The sequence below is a fragment of the Cloeon dipterum genome, chromosome 4 (genome assembly GCF_949628265.1).
Source record: "Cloeon dipterum chromosome 4, ieCloDipt1.1, whole genome shotgun sequence".
Taxonomy (NCBI): domain Eukaryota; kingdom Metazoa; phylum Arthropoda; class Insecta; order Ephemeroptera; family Baetidae; genus Cloeon; species Cloeon dipterum.
The window spans coordinates 15,474,943-15,495,454 of record NC_088789.1 but is presented as its reverse complement, the minus strand read 5'-3'; the positions used below and the strand labels follow the sequence as shown (position 1 = coordinate 15,495,454).

General features: G+C 40.8%; 1 protein-coding gene across 2 annotated transcripts in view; it reads left to right on the top strand.

The window, feature by feature from the left end:
- The window catches only part of mRpS23 (mitochondrial ribosomal protein S23), a 240,514-nt gene that overhangs the window by 144,338 nt on the left and 75,664 nt on the right, over window positions 1-20,512 (top strand). The gene's annotated exons all lie outside the window — the stretch shown is intronic.

Genomic DNA, 20,512 nt, shown 5'->3' with positions numbered 1-20,512 from the left:
AATATGAACTTGAACCATGAAATATTTTTGTTCATGTGTGAGTGTACAATACACTACACGTATCATCACATAATCATTTATTTAATTTGCCATCGTAGTACGTATAAAAGAAACGTTTGAAATAAGGAGTGGAGTAAAACCCATTTACTGTCTATCGTTAAAATGTTATCACCATATTTAAACTCCAAACTGAGGCAAATAACGAGCAAATTAATTGTCTTTCCTTTCAGCATCGGTGTTTTCTGCTTGCTGGGCTTTGTCTTCGTTTACGACATGCTCACTTGCTCACTAGAAAACTGCTGGTAAGGCTCGTGTAAATTATTATTTAGAGTCGAGGCAGTTAAGCAATCAGAAAAGCTGCTGAAAATTATGCAAGCTTTTGCTGCTGAAAAAAAATCGTTTCTCTCAATTCTCCAGACTTTATTTTCTTGTGGTTACCCTTGAAAGTAATTTGCATTTTTCTATTCCTGTTTCAGGCTGTAGAAAAGAGTCAGAAAATCCAGTGGTCGTATCCAAGGTGGGGCCAGTTGAAGAGGATCATGGACCTGGAGAAGAATTTCTATTCAGCCTTGGATTGAGTGACTGCAGCGTCACTGGCTGGAACGGAAGACTGTTTTGTGCGTCAAAAATATTGTTAAGAAATTATTATTTTTAGTTTTACGGAACTTCTTAAGTTTATATGGATTGTGCTGAACGATTATGATTGTTGTAAATACGATTGTTTTTGTTCCCAACCATTTGTTGCACTGCAACTCCCAGAACAAAAAAAGTTTGGCTCGTTAAGTCATCATCTCTTCACAAGCACGTTTGCAAGCAGATATAGCGGAAGCTCATCCACAGCAGCTCTTTTCACAACGTGCAATTCTGCATATTTTACTGTTTGGGATAGAAGATGAGCTTAAAAAGGAGTGGAAATGAAAACAAGTGCACAGGAGAGTCACTGCAAATAAGCTGTCGCATTTGTTTAGTCATAGTTTAGCGCGCTTCGTTGTTGCATGCTCGCGAGAGGAACGTGTGTTCGCGCAAATCCTCGTGGTGCTTTGCGTTTGCAGGCACACAGTATAGACATGTAAGAGTGAAAAACAAAAGGAAAGAAGATTTCGTGCTATGCAGATCTGCTTTCATTGCAATTTGCATTTGCACGACCAGTGTTTCGTGCACAACAACAGTAGCATCCGGCTTTAGAGCTGCGATTCACCAAGCAGATGGGACACCTGCATGCTGTCAGTCCAATATTATTCGAACAGCACACAGTCGATGCACCTATCCGCATGTGCAACAAACAGTGCTGTTCTAAAATAAATGTCATAATGTTCGTTTTCGAACAATGTATTCGTGTTCTTTCCCTGTAGAGCACTATAAATGGTCCCTTTTAAAATTCTCATTTAAGCTAAATGTCAACAAATAAAAACCTTTAAAGGCTCATCTAAAATTTCAGTAGGTTCAAATTGGTTTTTAGTGCTGCCATCAGTTCTTGATGGGATAGAGGTCACAGAGAGTTTGCAGGTTTGTCCGTCTGGTTTTTTCTACAGTCGGTTTTACCGGAAAAAACAGCAAGAAATGTTCGGTTTTGTTCAGCTGATGGGATTTATGGATTTCTTTCTTTTTAAAATGTACGGGAGAAATTTGCCATTTTTCACTTTCAAGTGCAAAATAGTGAGAGGCATCGTATTTCTAAACGTATTAAAGACAATGGTTGAAAAGTACAGGTATTATTGGAAATAACCATTGCACAGTCTGTTTTTCAACAGTCTTTGACAATTCAATTATTGCCTCCTGCTAGACCCTGAGTCTCATTAGAAATTGAATTTTTCTTGAATTTAGTGCTTTTTTTACATAGCATGTTGTGTGGGGGTGAGAGCCAAAATGAGCAATGAAGAAATTTTTAAGCGGAGAGATAATTTGCATTCTCCTTTAAGCCGCAAAACTTGTAATAGTGAGGCGTGTTTATGTTATAAATAAAATTTGTATTTATTTCGATTAGAAAATAATATAGTTTATTATTCATTAATTGTTCCCAGGTGACCATCTCTAATTGCAGACATGAACAAGTTTCAACACTGAAATTTTTAATATAAAATACTTATCGGAATAATAGGTTTCAACGGCTCCTATAAATTCTCCTGTCAGTAACGAAGGTAGGAGCTGTGGAGTGTGGAATCGGTTTCAGCTGCTGAGATTTTTTTTAGCAAAAAATCATGTGGTTCCCACAGCCAGTGGAAATCAGAGGCTGAAAGATATAAAAAAATGATACGTGCGTCTGCTAGCACACTCTTTTAATTATGCACGCGAATTTCCATTTCACTTTGGTGGCAGTGCGCAATCAAATGCAAATGAGATCGTTTCCACGTGAGTGACGAATGAATTTCGCTCGGAAAAATGCTTCAGCAGGTCTGCCGGTTGAAATCAAAACCGACAGAGAGAAAAAGAGTCATCAATATCGACACACTCGTGCGCGATTTCCCATCAAAGCAGAGAGTACCAAAAATTTTCAATCTCGGCATAAAACACCGCCAGCTGCTGCTCATGAATAACCATTTTGCAAACAAATTAACTTTCTCCTCATTCAGGTGGAAAAATATCTTTCTCTCTCTTGAAAGTGTGAGCTCCTGCAAGAGAGATGCGAATATTCATATCTATAGATCTTATATTATTCAGTCTCTGCACCTTCTTTACATGTGATTCTACTTGTAATGTAAATGTTCTTATATACGTTTTTGCAACTTCCACAGAATGAATACGTAATATACGAATACTTTACAATGAGTGAAATTCAATTTAAAGGATATTTTTGAAACCTCTGCTCAGCACTTCCCGTTCGCTATGAGCTCACCGTGTCCCAATAATTCCACCGAGCGGGTAACATGAGGCCTGAGTGGGAGTGTGGAGTAGAAGCTTGGACCAAATGGTGCCATCTTTTCGCCTCCCCACGCCGAGGTCTTCTATTGAAACGCCGCAGACATTAAATTTGTCCCTAAAGCCACTGTAAAGGTGCGAAAACCATCAAGTGGCGATCCTAAATTTTTGAAAGTTCTCACAACCCTTCTTTCCACTTTAATAATAAAAATAGCAGTTTTTCAAAAGATGTTGCAAGACAAGTTGTCTTAACGAACAGCGAAGTATAATTTTATTGATCTTGTTATCAACGTCGTTAGATTCCACTTAGAGATTTTGGCAAGTAGGTTTTATCTTGGTCGGGTGGGCCAGGCAGACGACGGTACATGCATTATGCACACAAAGTGGCGGCGGGCACCCTTAATGTCTCTCTCGGGCTGCTGCGTTCTCTCCTTAGCGCACACCTAGCCTCTCGCTCTCGCAACCCTAGCATTTAAACGCAAGATTAGAATAACGTGTTACGTCTAGAGAATTGAAATGAGTTCATAGGCACGCAGATCTATATGGCCGCAGTAGTTAGTTTCGAGCGGCCGTCGTCGGCTGGCTGGCTGGCTGGGGGCCCGTCGCCGCCGCCACCACCGCCGCACCGAAACACGACGCACACGCGAATTAGCATTACTATTCATGACGGAATTATGCGCACACCGGCTCGAGACTAATTCGAATTACGCCGAGTGAGGTGCGGCTGCCGATCCAACTATTGTGTGCTGCTGAGAGCATATTTATTCGCTTGCAGAGCACATTGCTCATATCTCCCCTGCATTTAGTGCTTTGATGCTCTGATTTTCATTTAATTAAGTTCCATAATTGCATTTAATAGAGCCTATATAGACCAAATTATAATGTACATAAATTCTGCAACCTGCAATAAGTGCTGGGCTTTCAACTGTGAGCGTGATTTCTAATTGTTTTTTTTCACACAAGATTAAGGTGTTTAACGGCCGGTAGGATTGAGGGTATTTGTTGATTTTTACCAATATTTCCGGCACCAATCTCGGTTATAATCGCCAGAATTGCATAAATACGCAAATTTAGATACAACTCTGCAATTTAACTGCTATAAATAGAGCCAGGAATGATGCTCTTAAACTTTTGATAAATAATCTGTTTTCTGCTTCAATGTATTGTATACCTCGTATTAATTTATCCGTTTTATTTTGTAAACCTCCACTCCTGCGTGGAAGCGGATGACCAACAGTATCAACGTGCTTTATCCGGGCGTGAAGGGGTGCTGTTGGGTGAGTGTCGGGTGGCAAGTGTCCGCGCTCAGGTGATTAGAAAGATGATCGTTGCACGGCAATCGTGCAACGCCGGGCAGAGCGCGTGTGCTTGCGGTCAACGTCTCCATGGCGACGCCTGACGCGCTCTGCAACCCTCTTCACCGAACTAGCAACGAGCAAAACTCATCTTGCTGCGCGCTGATAATTAAACACTCGCTCCAGCATGGCGAATTTTTTCTGGACGACGAACCGCAAGCCGCTTTCGGCGCAGTAATTGGCAAAAAGCTGACGACGTTATTTGGGCGCGCGAGTAGTGTATGAGCCACCGCAGCAGGAATCAAGCCGCTATTATGATGATTACACTGCGGCTGAAGGAATGAAAATGAGCCCGAGGCTGACGGGGGAGTGTGTGTGGCCATAAATTTTATTTGCCATCCTACGAATCAATCCCATTTTATGTGTAACATCCTCAGATGCCATTTGGTGTCTTTCCTATGGCGTTAGGGTGCACTTTCGTAAAAAAACAAAATTGAGAGCATATACAAGTCGTAGATATTCACAAGATTTTGATCTTTTAAAAAAATTAAATGTGAAAGTAATCGTTCAATTTGACATGCTGATATATCTGGTGTCCTCTTTGGTAATAGGTGTTCCGTAGATCCATGGGTTAATATTTATTCAAATACAAGTGAACAAGAAGATCAAAGCAGTTTAGAATGTCGTATAATGCCATGTTTGTTGAGACGAGAATATTCCAGCTTGCTTGCGATTTCTTGGAAAAAGAGCACAGAATCGGAGGCAGGCATGTTGGCCATAGAAACAGAACGAGAGAGGGTGCAGATAAGGCGGGTGCTCCAATATGCACTGGCATCCCCTCGCACAATAACAATAATTCTCTTCAGGCGGCATCAGCACAGCTGAATTCTCGCGAGAATTTTGCATCAAGTGCGCGTGGTTTGCCTGCCCGAAAAAGATAATTTATCAAGATGGCCAATTCCCCTCAAAAAGAAATTGCTCTGTCGTCGAGCAAATTTCAAAAGTGGCTCGCTCGTTTGCCTGAGACAAAAGCGCGCGCACGGATATCATATGCAAACGATCTCGGCTAATTTGGATTAAGCTGCGAGGGAAATGAGAAAGCCTTTTAACCCGGCCAACAGTTCCTGCATGCCGCCGCCGACAAAGAACGCTTTGCGCGCACCGCCGTCGCAAAATAAAAGAAGGAAAAGCGCTGCTCTCCGTGTACCCTATTGTGCACGTCACACTGTTATAGTTAGTTGCAAACAAAAAGCTAAATTAGTCATAAGACCGCTTACAACTTTTCCGTTCCCACTTTTGAATACTTATTTTTCAGCCAACGCATCCAATATTTATAGCGACACATTAATGAAAATGGAATTTTCTTCATCCTCCCTAAATTTGGAGACAGTAAGCTGTTTACGATTTCGCAGCCAAAATGTTAATTATAGGGACATGCCCGAGAGCAAAAAATTAAATATTGATCGATACGTCTCGTCAACGAAAACTGGCTTCAAAATCATATTCAAATGACACATTTTATTTTAAATCATAAAAGAAGTAATTCGTGGACGGTTTTTCACTGAAAAGTTCAGATCAGAAATCGAATCTCATTTATCAGGTCCTCCAGAGCTGCTTATCTCGGTATCAAACGGCATAACACTCGAGAATTCCACCTGGTGATCTCAGTTTTCAAGTCAATTCAATTCGCTTCATGTCAAAATGTAGCGGAATATGCCAAAAGTTTCCTTGTAAGCATATCTGGACTTAACGCATGTACAGACGTTATAATTCTCAAGGAAAGCTTCTTGTGAAACTTCCTTTACGCAATATTTATTCTATATAATAGCACAACATGTGCTCTATGTTAAATAATAGCTTTTGAGTAGGACGCGATCCTAATTATATACTGTATATTTCTTATATTTATGCTTGCACGCATGCTTTTAACTCTCTTTTCCAGGAATCATCATGGCTGTAGCATTACTGTATTTTCGCATCCTTTGACGTCTAGCTGCCTCGTTATTTGAAAAATTTCCTGGCTACAGTAATGATACACGCCCTTCACAAAGGTCTTTCACCAGCGCATCGTTGGCGCTTTTTCCGCCGCACTGGCGCGATCTATGCACACGTGCTACACGCGCATTTGCATAATTGCAGTCCGACACCTAATGCGGTCGGACAGTTTTCCGCTCCGTGTGTCGCCCCCCTTGCTCATGATACTTTTTGTTGTTGTAACACGCTGATGTCTGCATAAAATAATGCTTCAACAACTGAAACAATGCCGATGCACACCCAAGAGACAACGTGCACGTGCAGCCTCTCTTTAACGCTTATTTAAATGTTGAAAAAATAGGCATATTAGCCATTGATGGATTTTTATACATGAGAAAACTTTTAATGACAATAAACTAAATGGTTTAGGACGAAAGACGAAAAAATGTCAGGGGACGGAGGACAGAATTGGTATGAGGTAAAGAAAACTCAATGAATTTTACATCATAGAAATCAAACTTAACCAACAGATAAGTTCCTTTAAACGTTTTCGACAAAAAATTCATTTTTATGGATTTCACGGGAAATTTTTAGTAAAATTCGAGACCTTAGTGTCTCATCTCTAAGAGGAGTAATTTGAAAAATAGGGCGTGCTTTTGATTTTCTTGACGAACCCAATCAAACTAACACCAACTAAACCCCTTTCAGCCCTCCATATTCTTTCTAAATTAGAAAGCAAAATTATCAGTAGTTACCTTGACTTAGGACATAAAATTTGGTGTTAGTTCGATTGGAGAGCAATCCAAACACACACAATAAATTTGAATTTGCACCTCGGGAAGATAACATAATAAGCGATAGTAAGATCTCAAAGTTTCCAAAATTGTCATGTAGAACTATTAAAAATGAATATTTTGTTGATAAATTTTTATTACGCAAAATTCTAGCATAAAGACGGTTTTCTGGTGTAAATTTCGTTGAGTGCTAATTTTGAACTCCGACCCGTCACATTTCGACTTAAGAGAATTTTCAGTTAATTTAGCTCATTAAAAAAGGTCAAAGACAGCTCTCAATCTCAAGCCTATACCTTGTCGCCAACAGCATTTTTTCACGGTTTCCCCAAGAATTTGTGCGTCAAGTTGCTAACATTAGCTTTCCTTCGTTTGCAAGGACCCGAGATTTGCACCATTTTAGGCGAAATGCGGCAAACGCGTCTGCTCTCTCATACGTTCTGCAACGCACGTCTGTTTGCTCGGCGCGTAACGGCGCACGCATTTCTCGTTCACTTTTGCCATTCGGCGCGCGTACAAACTTTTAAAGTCAACTTCAGAATACATTACCAGCGCATCAGCAAACTTTTTTTCATGCGCGACAACCGACGATTGACCCGACGAGCAGGCAAATTGCTCCACTCGCTCGCTTGCTCGCCATTTCAAAGTCAAATTTATTTCACAAAGCGTGCGCGCGGCTCGCGCTGCGGCTGTTTGCGAATTCGCTGACAAGGCGCAGAATTTGGCGTCTCCTCTCTCGATCTCTCTCTCTCTATCTCTCTGATGAAGCAGTCTATCCTTCTGATCTCTCCAGAGTTCAACTTCTTGCTGTTTAACTTGTGCCGAAAAGGGGGTGTATATGGAAGATGCAAATTGCGTCAGCGACCATCTTGGCGCGCGTTACCACGCCGAGGGTGCCGAATTACACCCCGCCGGATAAATAACATGCAAAACAGCACGCGTAAATATTTGCCCCGGTCTGCGTCAATTTCGCCCGTTTTTGGCACTCAACTAGAAGCGGAAAAAGGAAAAAGAGACGCTTCCAAATGTTACATTTTATTGAATGCCTTCTACTTTAAATCCCAGTTCAAAATCATTATCAAATTTATCACCAAGATATCAAACAGCATATATGGATTAAATTCTAAAAAAAAACAGATTCGATTTAAGCACTTACTAGGAAAGGTATTTTAAGCAAGATGCATACCAATATCAGAAATTCAAAAATCTAGAAGAACTTTGTAATCCGAACGTATCTAGGAAGCACGGGAATTAACTGATAAAACCCATAGTCAAGGTGCTGGCATTGAAAGGAAAATTTATATAACTTGAATTTCATTAAAAGTGGCATGTAAGTGATAATTTTCCTAATTAAACAATTTGATAAGTGAGAAAATTCAATTCTTGTCAAACATGTTTTAATGTGATCGCCCTAGAAGTTTTTCCAGCTTTCTGCCTTCCACTCCTCTCGCTTGTAAATCTTTTTCACCCTGAAAGTAGAATTTACCCTTTAGCTGGGAAGTAGGCTGTTTGGGCCACGTTGATGGCCGAAAGTGTCTGTTTTATTTATGATTATTGTGGCCGATCGCTGAATTAAGTGCCGCTGCGTGTCCGGCGTACGCATGTCTGCTCGCTTTATTTTTATGGGCTTTTTGGTGGGTCGCAAACAGAAGGCGGCGGTAACGCGAGCGAGGCTGAAGAAAGGCATTCGTTTTCATTACACAGCGAGTACAAGATTTTTCAGTAAAACGCAAGCTTATTCTGGACTTTTGTGAAAAGAAATGAAACGTGCTTGGAAAAGGGATGAAAGCTGTTTTTCTTTGTAAAGCATGGGCAGGAACCTCAAATTTACGAATACAAACTCATTTTGACCATCGGAATCTCATAAGTTTTCCCGCTTCCTTTCCCCTTTCAAGCTGCCGACATAAAATTCCGCCCTAAATCCCAGTTTAATTCGGAATTTCCCATTTTGCATCTGACGCCAGCAAAAAGCAGGTCACGCACTCACCAGGCGCCGTTGGAACAGCATTTTACCATAAAACGATGTGCAAAACGCCGGCTGTCCGTCTGAAGAAAGCATAAAAAATTCGCCCGACAGATGTTCGGAAGTGTCTATTGTGCCGAATTTATTCGTAGCAGCGTGCTGCGGCAGATATGCATGTAATAATTCGCTGACACACGCTCCACTGAGGCCACGGGGATGAAAGTGGAAGGAGCGATATATTGGTGAAAGGCCCATAAATAAGTCGATATTGGACAGCTGCTCGGCGCTGTAAACGCCTGCTCCTGTCTCAAGTGCACTGTCCTCACACCTCCAAGCCGCATATAACAATTGACGACCGGCTATCAATCTGAAAGAGCGAAGAAAATGAGATTTAATTCTGTTATATGTGCACTTCAATCAGTTGTTAAAAGCTGGAATGAAGATGCGTGATTGTATTTCTATACAAGCACTAAAAATGAACTCTTTCGAGACTATTGAATGAGTTGAAGTTAATTTAGATTATTTTACTTTACAAATCCACCCCCAGTTAAAAATGTTTAAAATGAAGGAAAATGCCATGGATATCAGTATTTGTTCTGTTCAACTCAGATGTACCATTATGAAGCCCAGGAGATTTGTAAATGTAGATTTTGTGGGGAACAGTGTGAAAAATATCATATTTTATGAAATGTCTAGTAAAAAGAATTAGTTTAAGAGAAGCAGCAAAGACTTGAAAGAATTGATTGTATAGGATTAGTGTCCCACGCATATATGCGTTTAATCATAAATTCATTCAATGAAGGACAAATTTTTATGTTTGAATCGTTTGAATAAAATTTTACCTTTTAGTGATACCTCTCCGAGGACTCACTGTTACGCAGGAAGCTGCTTGAAATACGATACCAAAATCCTTAGCAGAAAAGCTAGTCGAGAATTTCGAAGCATTGTCGTCTAAAAGAAAAATACCCTCGTGATCCGGAGACATTTATTCGAGAAAGAGACTGTGTCTCTTTTGTCGGGTGAGCAGGCAGGTGTCTTATAGTCGCAACTTTATCTGTCACCCTGCGACACTGACAAATCATAAAGCGCGCGCAGCTCCAAATTGGATTAGCAACCACCTACCGACTGCGGCGAAGCAAATTTGGAACAAAATTGAAACTTGATGCCGGAAATTAATGTGTCGCAGTGCCAGGCCGACATCAAGTGCACCTCCACCGCTTGGGCTGTTTGTTTCGCGCTCCGTTGCCTCTGCAGCAGCTCCGCTTTTCCATCTGTCTTGCCGCCGACGCCACCTGCCCATCTTTTTTGCACCGCTTCCTTTTCCTTTTTTTTTATTAAAAGCTCGACGGATTTACGTCTGGCTCTAATTTATCAGTTTTTTGCTTTGTGGTTATATAGTTTTAAGCACCTTTTTAAAATTTATATTAAAAATCGTGAGTTAGTTTTGTACATTAGAGCTCTCGAAATCCCATGTAGAACATTCAATGTTCAAATAAAACAGGGTTTTCGATTAATAATACTGTATTCGACATTCATGCTGACAGCACAGCATCGGATTTTCGCGATGGCAGAGCCGAAATCGCAATTTTCGTCATGCCCGCCGCGTATACTGTCGGTTTTATTGCCGCTCACAGCAAGCCAGAAACAGGTCATTTGCCCAGAAATAAATTGACGCTAAATTGTGTCAATCACGGCAGCCAACATTGCTCGCATTGGAAATTCCGTCATTACATGACTCGCAACGTGAGATGAAATTTTTTGTTTGCCGCCGGCGTACGCACGCATCATCGCAAATTGCCTGCGCTGCTCTCGAATGGTATAAATTTAAACATGAGGAGGAACGAGGCCACCATCAGCGTCGGAACGCCTACGTGTGAATGGAATTTATCCACCTCGTACCGAGATAAATTTGTCTGCAACCAATTAACGTGTCCGAGTAAAGCGAGGCGGCTTTTGATTTGGTGGCGTTTGTTTGGCAATATCCGCCCCAACCGTCCGCAATTTTGTTGGTCTTTTTGTGCAAGAAACGGCGAACTCTCTCTTTCTCTCTTCTTTGCACCGCAGAGAAAAGTGCTGGCACTGGCAGACGCTTTTCCAGCAGCGTAATGTCTGCTTGTGTCGTAAAATTCTGGCAAGATCGCCGGTCAAGATTCATTCTTTTGCTCAACGCGGCTTCCTTCAGTGAGCGGATTTATCAAAAAGTTTAAAGCCTTTCCCTTTTCTCCGTGCCTGGCGTAAACACGAGGAGAAAAGGCTAACGCCGGGGTTAAATACCACACCAGAAGAGTAAACTGGCAAGAGCCAAAAGAGTCTTAATTTGAACCTCCTGCTGATTTTATCTGCCGGCCAGAAATTGCAAAGACTGAGTGAAATTAGTGATGCCTGCGTAACGTTGAGGAAACTAATTTGAGCTAGATGGGCTCGCAAGATTGGTGAAAGCCCCGAAATTATCTTACCCTAATAGGAATCAGCAATTTAGAGGAGTTTAGTGCATAAACTAAAAAAACGGCTGTTCCAGAAGAACAGGCGTAGAATGTTTGCTGCTGTGGATTTCGAGTAAATTGGAGCTTTTATTTTGAACAAACAGCAACATATGAATACTATATTTTTAAGAAACGTGTGAAAGTGTAAAGTATATGATTTTGGATTTTTTAATAAATTTCATCTCTAATTTGTATTTATAACGGTTTTTTACAGAGTTGAAATTATATTTGCGGTTTTAAAAGGTCTAAATTTTATCAGTTGTGAAGGGGCTTAATTTAAGGTTAAACTGATCAAGAATATTAAGTATTAAACGGCGATAAAGATGGTGGGCAAAAAAGGATGTTTTTCCTCGGCAGTGCATCCTTTGATAACATTCTCCGTTATTTACTGAATCGCAAACAATGCTCCAAACTTTTTCTGACCAAAGAAGGGCTTTTTCACGTCTGCAGTAAAAATACGGCCAAACTAATTCATGCTGCTACGAAAAGCTTTACGATTTGGGCAGCGGCCAAAAAGTTGCGCGCCGATCGTAAAATTTGAGCGACTGAGCGCATCACCAGAGTCTCCAGTTTCTCACCAAGCGGCAAGCAGTGCGTTTGCAGGCAGTTTGTTTACGGCCAGCAATCGTGCGTAGGGGCACATTTTAATTTAGGCTCAAAACTAGCTACACGTCCGTCTGTCACCCAGCGGAAAGTTTGCCAGCGCACCCAGCCAGTTTTTGCGGAACAAAACAAAGGAAAGACGACAGTTTACGTGCAGCCTGGGCAAACTGCACACCAAATACAGTAAAGCAGCGGCAGCTCTCTCTGCCTCAGAGGAGACAGCTCCATTTGCTCGCCTTTAATTCGTCCCTAGAGATTTGGGCTCCGCTTGCTCGCCGACTCTATCTTGAAGCAACAAATTCGGTACTAACAGTCCGAAAAGCTCAAAAAACAAAGATAAAAATATTATTTAGGAATAGATCTTCTCGGTTCTCGGCGTGGATGATTGGGTAACAATAAGTATGAAGTTTTGAAAATAAAAATTATCCCGCACGCTATTTCAGCCCCTCAGGCCTCATTGTACAATTTTTATAGTTTGTCATCATGTTCATTCTAAAAAAATCTAAAATTAAATAGCACCTTTAAAATACAAATTTGCAATTCACCCGTTGCTAAATTCCTTGAGTGTTTGAAGCTACCAATAGATGGCGCCAGCGGTTACTTCAGATTTTAATGCTCTTTCGCTGCTATTTAAGACTCAATCCTACTGCTGCGTGCATTCGGCTCTTTCTTTTGATGTGCAAAAATATCAGTCCAAATAATAGCCTTAGAAACATCAGCAAAGAATTTTAGTTTTAAAAATTTGTCTTTACACGTTTATGCGGTGATTGGCTGAGCCAATTTTTTGATTGAGCAAATCAAAAGAAATCTTTCTCAGAGCAGAATGAACAGCAGTATGATTGAGTCTCAAATCGCCTTAAAATCGTAAGTATACGGTGGTGCAATTTGTTGGTGACTTCAAACACTCAAGGACTTTCGCAAATGTTGAATTTTAAGTCTTGAATATGAAATTGGTGGAAATCCCATTGTTAAGGAATGTAGCTCGTGAGGCAAGAAACAAACTAACGTCAATTCCACGCTTCAACAAACGTAACTTGGACATTCATTGGGTGGCAAGGGAGTCGGTGGTTCTGGTCGGGGTGATTGACTTGCTAAAGAGGGCAGGCGTCTCCACGCGGTGGCTCGTCTACCGGAGTTAGCTCCCAAAGGTGCTGACTGCAAACTCGGTCGGCGGTCTCTTCACGCTCGTGATGTGTCTGCTCGTCTGGTGGGGCGCAATAAAAGCAAGATGAAATGAGGAAAAGACCCGCCTCGTATATGTTTGTGTTAAACGAAAGAAAATGATGAAGATGGCAAATACACACGTGCTCTGTGTGCAGCCGAGTCTTCGTCGCCGTCGCATAGATGCCCAGACTGAAGCAGGATTCATCGCTCCTGAAGACGTGTACGTGAAATTTTGTATTGAACCTGATCACGAGTTAAGTAATGCATTGTGAAAGTTTAAAACAGTTTCAATTATTCACAGTAAACGGAATTAAACAAGGCGTCTTTGAAGAGTTCATGGTAATCAAACAACTTTTTCTGACGCAAGAAAAGTTGTGGTTCTTGACGTCTTGTAATTTTCTTCGCAGCCTTTGTCACTCGAGAACTTCTTCCGCGCTTTGCAAATAGTTCGACGTTTCTGCTTCATGTGTTAGGAATGAAGTCTTTGTGTCGAAAGTCACTCTCCGTCTTGTGCGATAACGACTAACTCAAGTAATAGAAACAGGGGTTTTAATGAAATTGCTTTCACACGTCATGTTGGGAAGGGTTCTTCAACTTAACTTTTTCGCCGGCTGCAAACAGTGGAAACATAATTTATTGTGTTTTCAAGAAGGATGATGTTTAGCTTTCATTTTTGAACTGGATAAACTCCTTCGGCAAACTTACATGGTGTGTGTTTTTCATTACTTGACTTTCATAAACTAAGATTAAGAAATAAAACGAGAGAAAATAAAGTAAGCTACATGACGTGCTATTTATATTTCTTAATTTTCTAAATTTGAAAAAAGTTATTAAGGTTTCAGCAACATTTTTAGCGTGAGTCGATGGCGAGTGAAATTAATAATAGGAATTTGCAATTCAATTCTACACTTTGTTCAACTAGAACAAATAAAAATACTTTCTTTAATCAGATAGGATATACAACAAAATAATGTAAAAGTATACAATACATGAACTCAAATTTAATAATTAAATCCCCTGTACTTTATGAGCAGGCTTTACAAATCGGCGCTTGCAATCGTGGGGGCTTTATGAGCATGAAAATAGAAAAGACTTTTTTATTATTGAAGATCCAATAGAAACAATACTATACGCGTTTGTCTGAAACGCTTTGTCGTAAATTAAAGTAAGGCAAGCCCGGAATGGAATGTGTCGCCAGGATGGAACAAGCACTGCGGAAATTTGGCAACGCAATAAAAACGGTGACTCATAAAAAGAACGGCGTGCACTTTCCCAGAAAAGAAAAATTTTATTCGTCCATAAACACAAATCACAGGCTCGCACTTTTTGCGCGGGGAGCAGCCCAGAAGAATTTGTAAATAAAACAAACACGCGCTCTGAGGGCGATCGGTGGGTGAGGCGCCTCACAAAAAGGATTCGCGCAAAGAGAATGGGTTATTATTTATATTTTTATAGCCGCTGAAAGGCCTTATTTATTCCGAGAGAAAGAGAGAAAAAGCGCTCGGTGGAAAAGTTTTTTACGAGCCTGTTCGCCATCGCGCGCGGTGGCCCTTTCGCTCTTGGAATTACCAATGCAAACGCGCGCGCAGCGCCCATGAATCGAGATCAAACGACTTCCTTTTTATTGTGCCGACCTTTCGCTTTGTTTGTCGTCGCCACCACCACTCATCTGCATTGTCATGGATGGAGTCCAATTGGGAGCATTGTTACGCTTCAATTACTTGATTTATGTCCGCTGCCAGGGCGCGAGTGCTGCGGCCCGGCCGAGACCAAACTCCTGCGTGTGCGGGCGCAGCTTTTTTTGCGAGGCAGGTGTGGATTTTTAATTAAGTCTCCGCGCACGCTTTGAGTGCAGTGTGTGTCTCCTCTTGTGCCATTTTCACGCACCGACTGAGAGCTCTCTCTTTTTGTAAAATAAATAAACATGCACAGGGCGCAAAAGAATAGAGCAGAAAAGCTTTTGAGTGCGCCTTTTACTGCCATAGCCTGTGGTTTTCTCCTTTCAAGTACCTTCGAAAGGGTTCCTGCCATGCTTTGTGAAATTTTGCCCAAATTCAGCACCTAAAACGCTCCCATTCACGATTAAACAACGTGCTGGCTGAATTGCAACACTCGCAACTCGTTTTTGAATTCTTTTCCTAATTAAGAGAATTTAATTTTAGGCCTTTTGCTACAGTATCTTTTTTGATTCGCTTTAACTTGATCACAAGGTCAACATGGAAACGCAAAAAATTTTAACTTTGGGTAATTTTAAGTTATATTAACAATTCGTATTTTGCTTTACCGTGCGTTTCAAATGAATGTCAAACCAACCTATTTTAACAAAAGAATCGGTCTGCTGCACTTGACATTTCCAAACTACCTCTCTGTTCCACACATTAGGTCAACTGGACCATAAATAGGCTTTGATCTGCGAGCTATTTTTTCAGGCGTTTGTTTAATGGATTAGTTTTGCTCTGGAATCGGGGTTTGACAGATCGGTCGGGTGAGAGGCCACCAAAGGGACGCACCAAAATAGCCAGAGGTCGAAGTGCAAAGGTCAATCCGCCACAGAGCAATGGAAGCGGCCAACTTCACAGCCGCAAACCATCACACCAGAGAACACACGCATGCATGCAGACAGAGTGACCGCAAAAATGTTGACAACGCTCCATCTGGCCAACCGACCAAATGGCCATCATGCTGCTCTAACGGCGGAAACAATTTTGTGAATAACGCTTTCGGCATCTAATTTGGAGAGAATTTCGATTTATTTGTGCGCTAGCACCCACCTGCGACTTGGGAATTTCAGACGCAGTTTTAAGACATGCTTGTGTCTCTCGTTATACAGTTTTAACCCATTCTCGAAGATATTTTTAACGCCAATAAAATCACATTATAAGGTGTTTGCGTATTTTTTAATGACTTCATAAAAGGTGATTTAAATTAAAATTCAACCTTTTTTAAATTGAGGAGAATATTTAACTCTTGAGAATGACATATGGTCCATATTTTTTGCTCGGTAAAGCTCAACAACTGGTCATCCTGTTAATGATTAAAATTGGGATAATTTGGTTGAATATGACCTTAAAAATAAAATTAAATATATAGTTTTTTTATTGACGGAACTACTTATTTTCTGATAAATTATTCCTTCGCGGCAAAAAAGAAGACAAAACTGTAGGCGTTTTTCATTAATTTTTGGTGCTAATATCGCAATTTGTTTAATCCGTTTAATCGCAGATAGGTTATTCAATAAAAAATGTATAAACTCGATTTCGTTAAATTTCCTCGTCATCAGGGAGGCTCAACTTTTTACAAACCACATTACAAAAAGTTTGATTTATTCTAGAAACTGTCTCTAAAGAGTTTTCTTCCTATTATGGCAAACTTTAATGTGAGCGTAGGCATCAAGGGATTATCAGTATATTTTAGCACTTCTCTTAATTAAAAACTCTTTTTGTTAGCAATGGATGCGTCGAGAAGAGTTTTCATTTCAGCTAAGCACACGGGTACAGGTTGTTATTTTCATAAGGAGAACAAATGCGTTTGAAGCGAACTTCACACCGTGCAAATTGCTCTAAATGTAATTTCGACGTAAAAGCTCCAGGGAAACGCTTACCAAAATAATCCCACTTATTTGAAAGCACGTGAAACTCTCACAACTACTATGTGTAAGAGAATAAGTGCGTAAAAAGCAAGTCTCGGCGGAGGAGGAGTGGAAATAATTCCACGCAGAAATCTTTATTATTGCGCTTTTACTTTGCAATAAAGGAGAAATTTCCATATTTACCCTCGTAATAGTGATGTTTAATCCCTGAGTCGTAATTTGGACGCCGAGATTTCTCCCTTCGCCGCTTCCAAGGGCACTTTTCGACGGAGGGCTCAGAATTTTGTAAACACAGCGCGCGGCACTCTGCCAGCGGTTATTATTTCTGTACTTGAAACTTTTGCGGCAGCGTGCGTGGATGAAATCGCAAGTGAGCTCGGCTTTGCTCATTACATCCTGGCACTTAAAGACACGCTGAATTCAGGGCCAGGAAGTGTTTCAAGTCTGTATGGCTGTAGGAGATCAAAAGAAAATTTAAGACGCTCTTTAAAAGTTGCTCTAAAACTTTAATCAGCAATAGGAACATTTGCATTGTTTGCCAGAGGTAGAAACTAGATTTCTATTGAACACTTTTAAACGAACAGCACTTTTCTGAAAACACAACTTGAAAAAAGTTATGAATGACAATGGCAATGTGATCAAAGAAGCAACTGCTCATTAGGAAATTAACTTTTGCATTCTTTCAATTTCATTCGTCAGTTTCCTATTTAATTCGTTGATTTTCGGTCTTATATGCATTCGTTCTTGTGCAAAATTGTACCAAATACATTCGGCCTCTGAGAAAACACTTCCGGCCTTATGATTTCGGGTTTCTGAACCCCATTCTATCAATTCAGTATGTTATATTTTGCTTTTTTTAAGTAAAGCAATGGTATTTATTTTCAAATAAAAATAATCAATACAAAGATTTTAAAAATAACATTACCTTCCGCACTGCTAAAGAGCATAGATCAACATGAATCCATATTGGTTTGACCAGAAAATAAAAAAATAAATCAAATATCAAAACAGAAGGAAAATTTAGTTTTCTTTTCAATCCCTCAAGTTTAGAGTTCGTCGTGCTGTTATATTTCAGTTCCCTCACCACTTTATGAAAAAACCCTGAAGCTTTCAAGCACGACCAAATAAATGTTCAAAAATAGAATATATTTCCCCTGCTATTTTTCATTTAGATAAAAGGAACCAGGTTGCAGGAAATAACTCTCTCAACACCCAGCGAAACAGTTTCCCTGAAAAGATGGAGCTCCCTTTGTGGCCTCTGCTCTGCTCGCGCGTCGTCTGCTCAAAATCTCGCGCAATAAATTAAGTGCTAACACAAATAAGACGACTTTGCGAAGTCTCGAGTAAGCGGGGATTTTGTTTGACCTGCAGCAAAAAAGGAGTCGGCGAGGGAAGAAACATGGCTCGAGCGCCGGGATATTATCGCAGTTTGGCAGACTCTCGAGATGTGACAATTCATTCACGGCCAGTGCACACGCGATATTGAAAATATCATCGCCGCCGCGAGCGCAGTGCGGAAGATTATTTCAGCACGCCTGCCGCCAATAACCATATTGTGGATGCTGCTGCTGCTGTGTATCGCTCTCTGCATGCATTTTAATCGCGAGAGAGCGCCTGTAAACAACGTGCTCTGCTGCTGCTCTCTCTCTCTCTCTATTCCACTGTGGATGCTGCTGCAGGCCACGCTCGGTCGCGCGGCTGTCCTATTCCTGCCCGCGATAAATGAAACGGAAAATTAATTTATCAAACTGCCTTGCTTGTTTATTTGGACGCCATCCGCGATGCGAGATCTATTAACGGCTTTGCCGACCTGCTCGATCAGATTCCAGCGCCAACAAATGACTCGTAAATCGCGACATGCTGCCTCAATTGCTACCCGTGCTGCGTGAAATTGTCAATTTTGCCCTGTTCGACTATCCAGGAGTAATATTGTGCTGAACATATTTTGTATTATTTCATCATTTTAATCATGAAAAAAATATGACCTGCGAACAAAATTTAGATTTGTATCATGAGGATATTAAAGAAATTATTATTATCAAAAAATAAAAAGTAAACTAAAAGAAAATGAAAGGGGAAGGGGACTCAAGTAAACGGAGGACTACAGTCAATACAACGGGAATAAAAACTTTTTTATTTTTTTAAATCAAAGAGACAGTTGTAGGGCCGACTTTTCACCTATTGTACCAAGCAGTTTATTTTAATTTAACTTTATTTCAATAACATGCAGAGCTTTTGAAAAAATGGTTGTTGCGAATCAGGTCTTACTTTGAAGTCAGTTTCTTAGAAACTCAAAAAAATATGTCGTTTTCGCAATACGATATTTCCGCTTGAGCAGAGCATGACAGAGCACTGATTGCGAGTTCGTTCAGCGCAATAGTGTTTTTACACCAATCCACATGGCTGCGTTGAATCGACATCCCGGCAAGATGGAATATCGACATAAATTTATTAAGGGTGCATTAGGAGCACATCATCTTCATGGGAAGACAAAATGCTTGGGCGAATTCAAAGAACGCAATTACAGATAACGAATAAGCGTAACAACCCTCAGCGGGACTGCGACTTGCTCGTCGCTTGATCAGACGACGACAAGGAAAAAAGCTGTCTGCTCACTCGTCTCTTCCTTCCAACGGCTTTTTATGCTCCATTTTCCAAACAATGCGGGCAGGCTGGTGCTATTTTATCGAAAGGAAAAAAACCAATTCGGCCGAAGACATTTCTATATCTGATTAGGTTATGTTGCGTTCAGGAAAACGAATCCAATCTCGCGTCGCTGTCTGCCTCCTTTTCGCCGTTCGCAGATTACATTGGCGTGCTCGCAGACACGCAGCCTGAACTCCAAACGGATGAGGGAAGACGCAAAAATAGACGCGAGCGGAGGCAAGGGAATTCGCGACGCACGACAATATCAACGCATAGCTTGCAGCTTCGCTGGATTTAAAGAGAAACATTATTTGAGATTTGTATTTTCCTTTTTTTTCAGCAGGTTGATCAGTCCTTAATTGAAAATGTTAATACCGATGACAAACTATTCAGGGGTTTTTATGCAATGACTCTCATGCGGGTTCTGAAACGAAAGTTTCAATATACTGGGAAACGCAAATAGGTAGCATAATTAGCTAGTTTGTTGAATTGTGCAAAGTTAAAGATTGGTAATGTTAAAAGAGTTGTTAAATTAAGACGATCGAATGTATTTGGTTTCGGAGCATCCAACGAACGTGGATCACGAAGTTTTAGCCATCTTTGAAAAATTTGTGTTTCCTAAACCAGTCATTCTGTGTTATTTCTTATTTTATTTGTTTGTGGATGGGCAAATCCATGAGCTGAATTTCCTCGAGTGTACAAACGCTGGGTGGAGGTTGGCAGATTTGCTTGAAATTTTGGTGGCATGCAGCACCAAAAGACCGAAACGTCCTGTGGGTGTAGGGCTGACGATGACCATGGGCTTTTGGAACGGCGTGCCTCGCTACGCGCCTCTGTTTTTTTAAAACAATTGTTGCACCAATGTCAATTTTTCAGAATGAAGATGGCGGAATCTCGCGTGTACTGAGGGGAGCAAAGGTGTCCTGCCGTGCAGGTTGCATACTCTGAAAGACGATCCTCATAGTCCCACAAAAGGTTCCAACCCCCATCTCTTCAGATCTGCAGAGTGATTTTTGAAAAGAGTCGCGATTATTTGGGATATCGAATAACTACGCCCCAAGTGCTACAGATTCCAGCCAAAATCGTTGAAGGTTAATAATCCACATTTTGAAATTTTAACCAAAAATCCACCCTTTTTTATTCGTAAC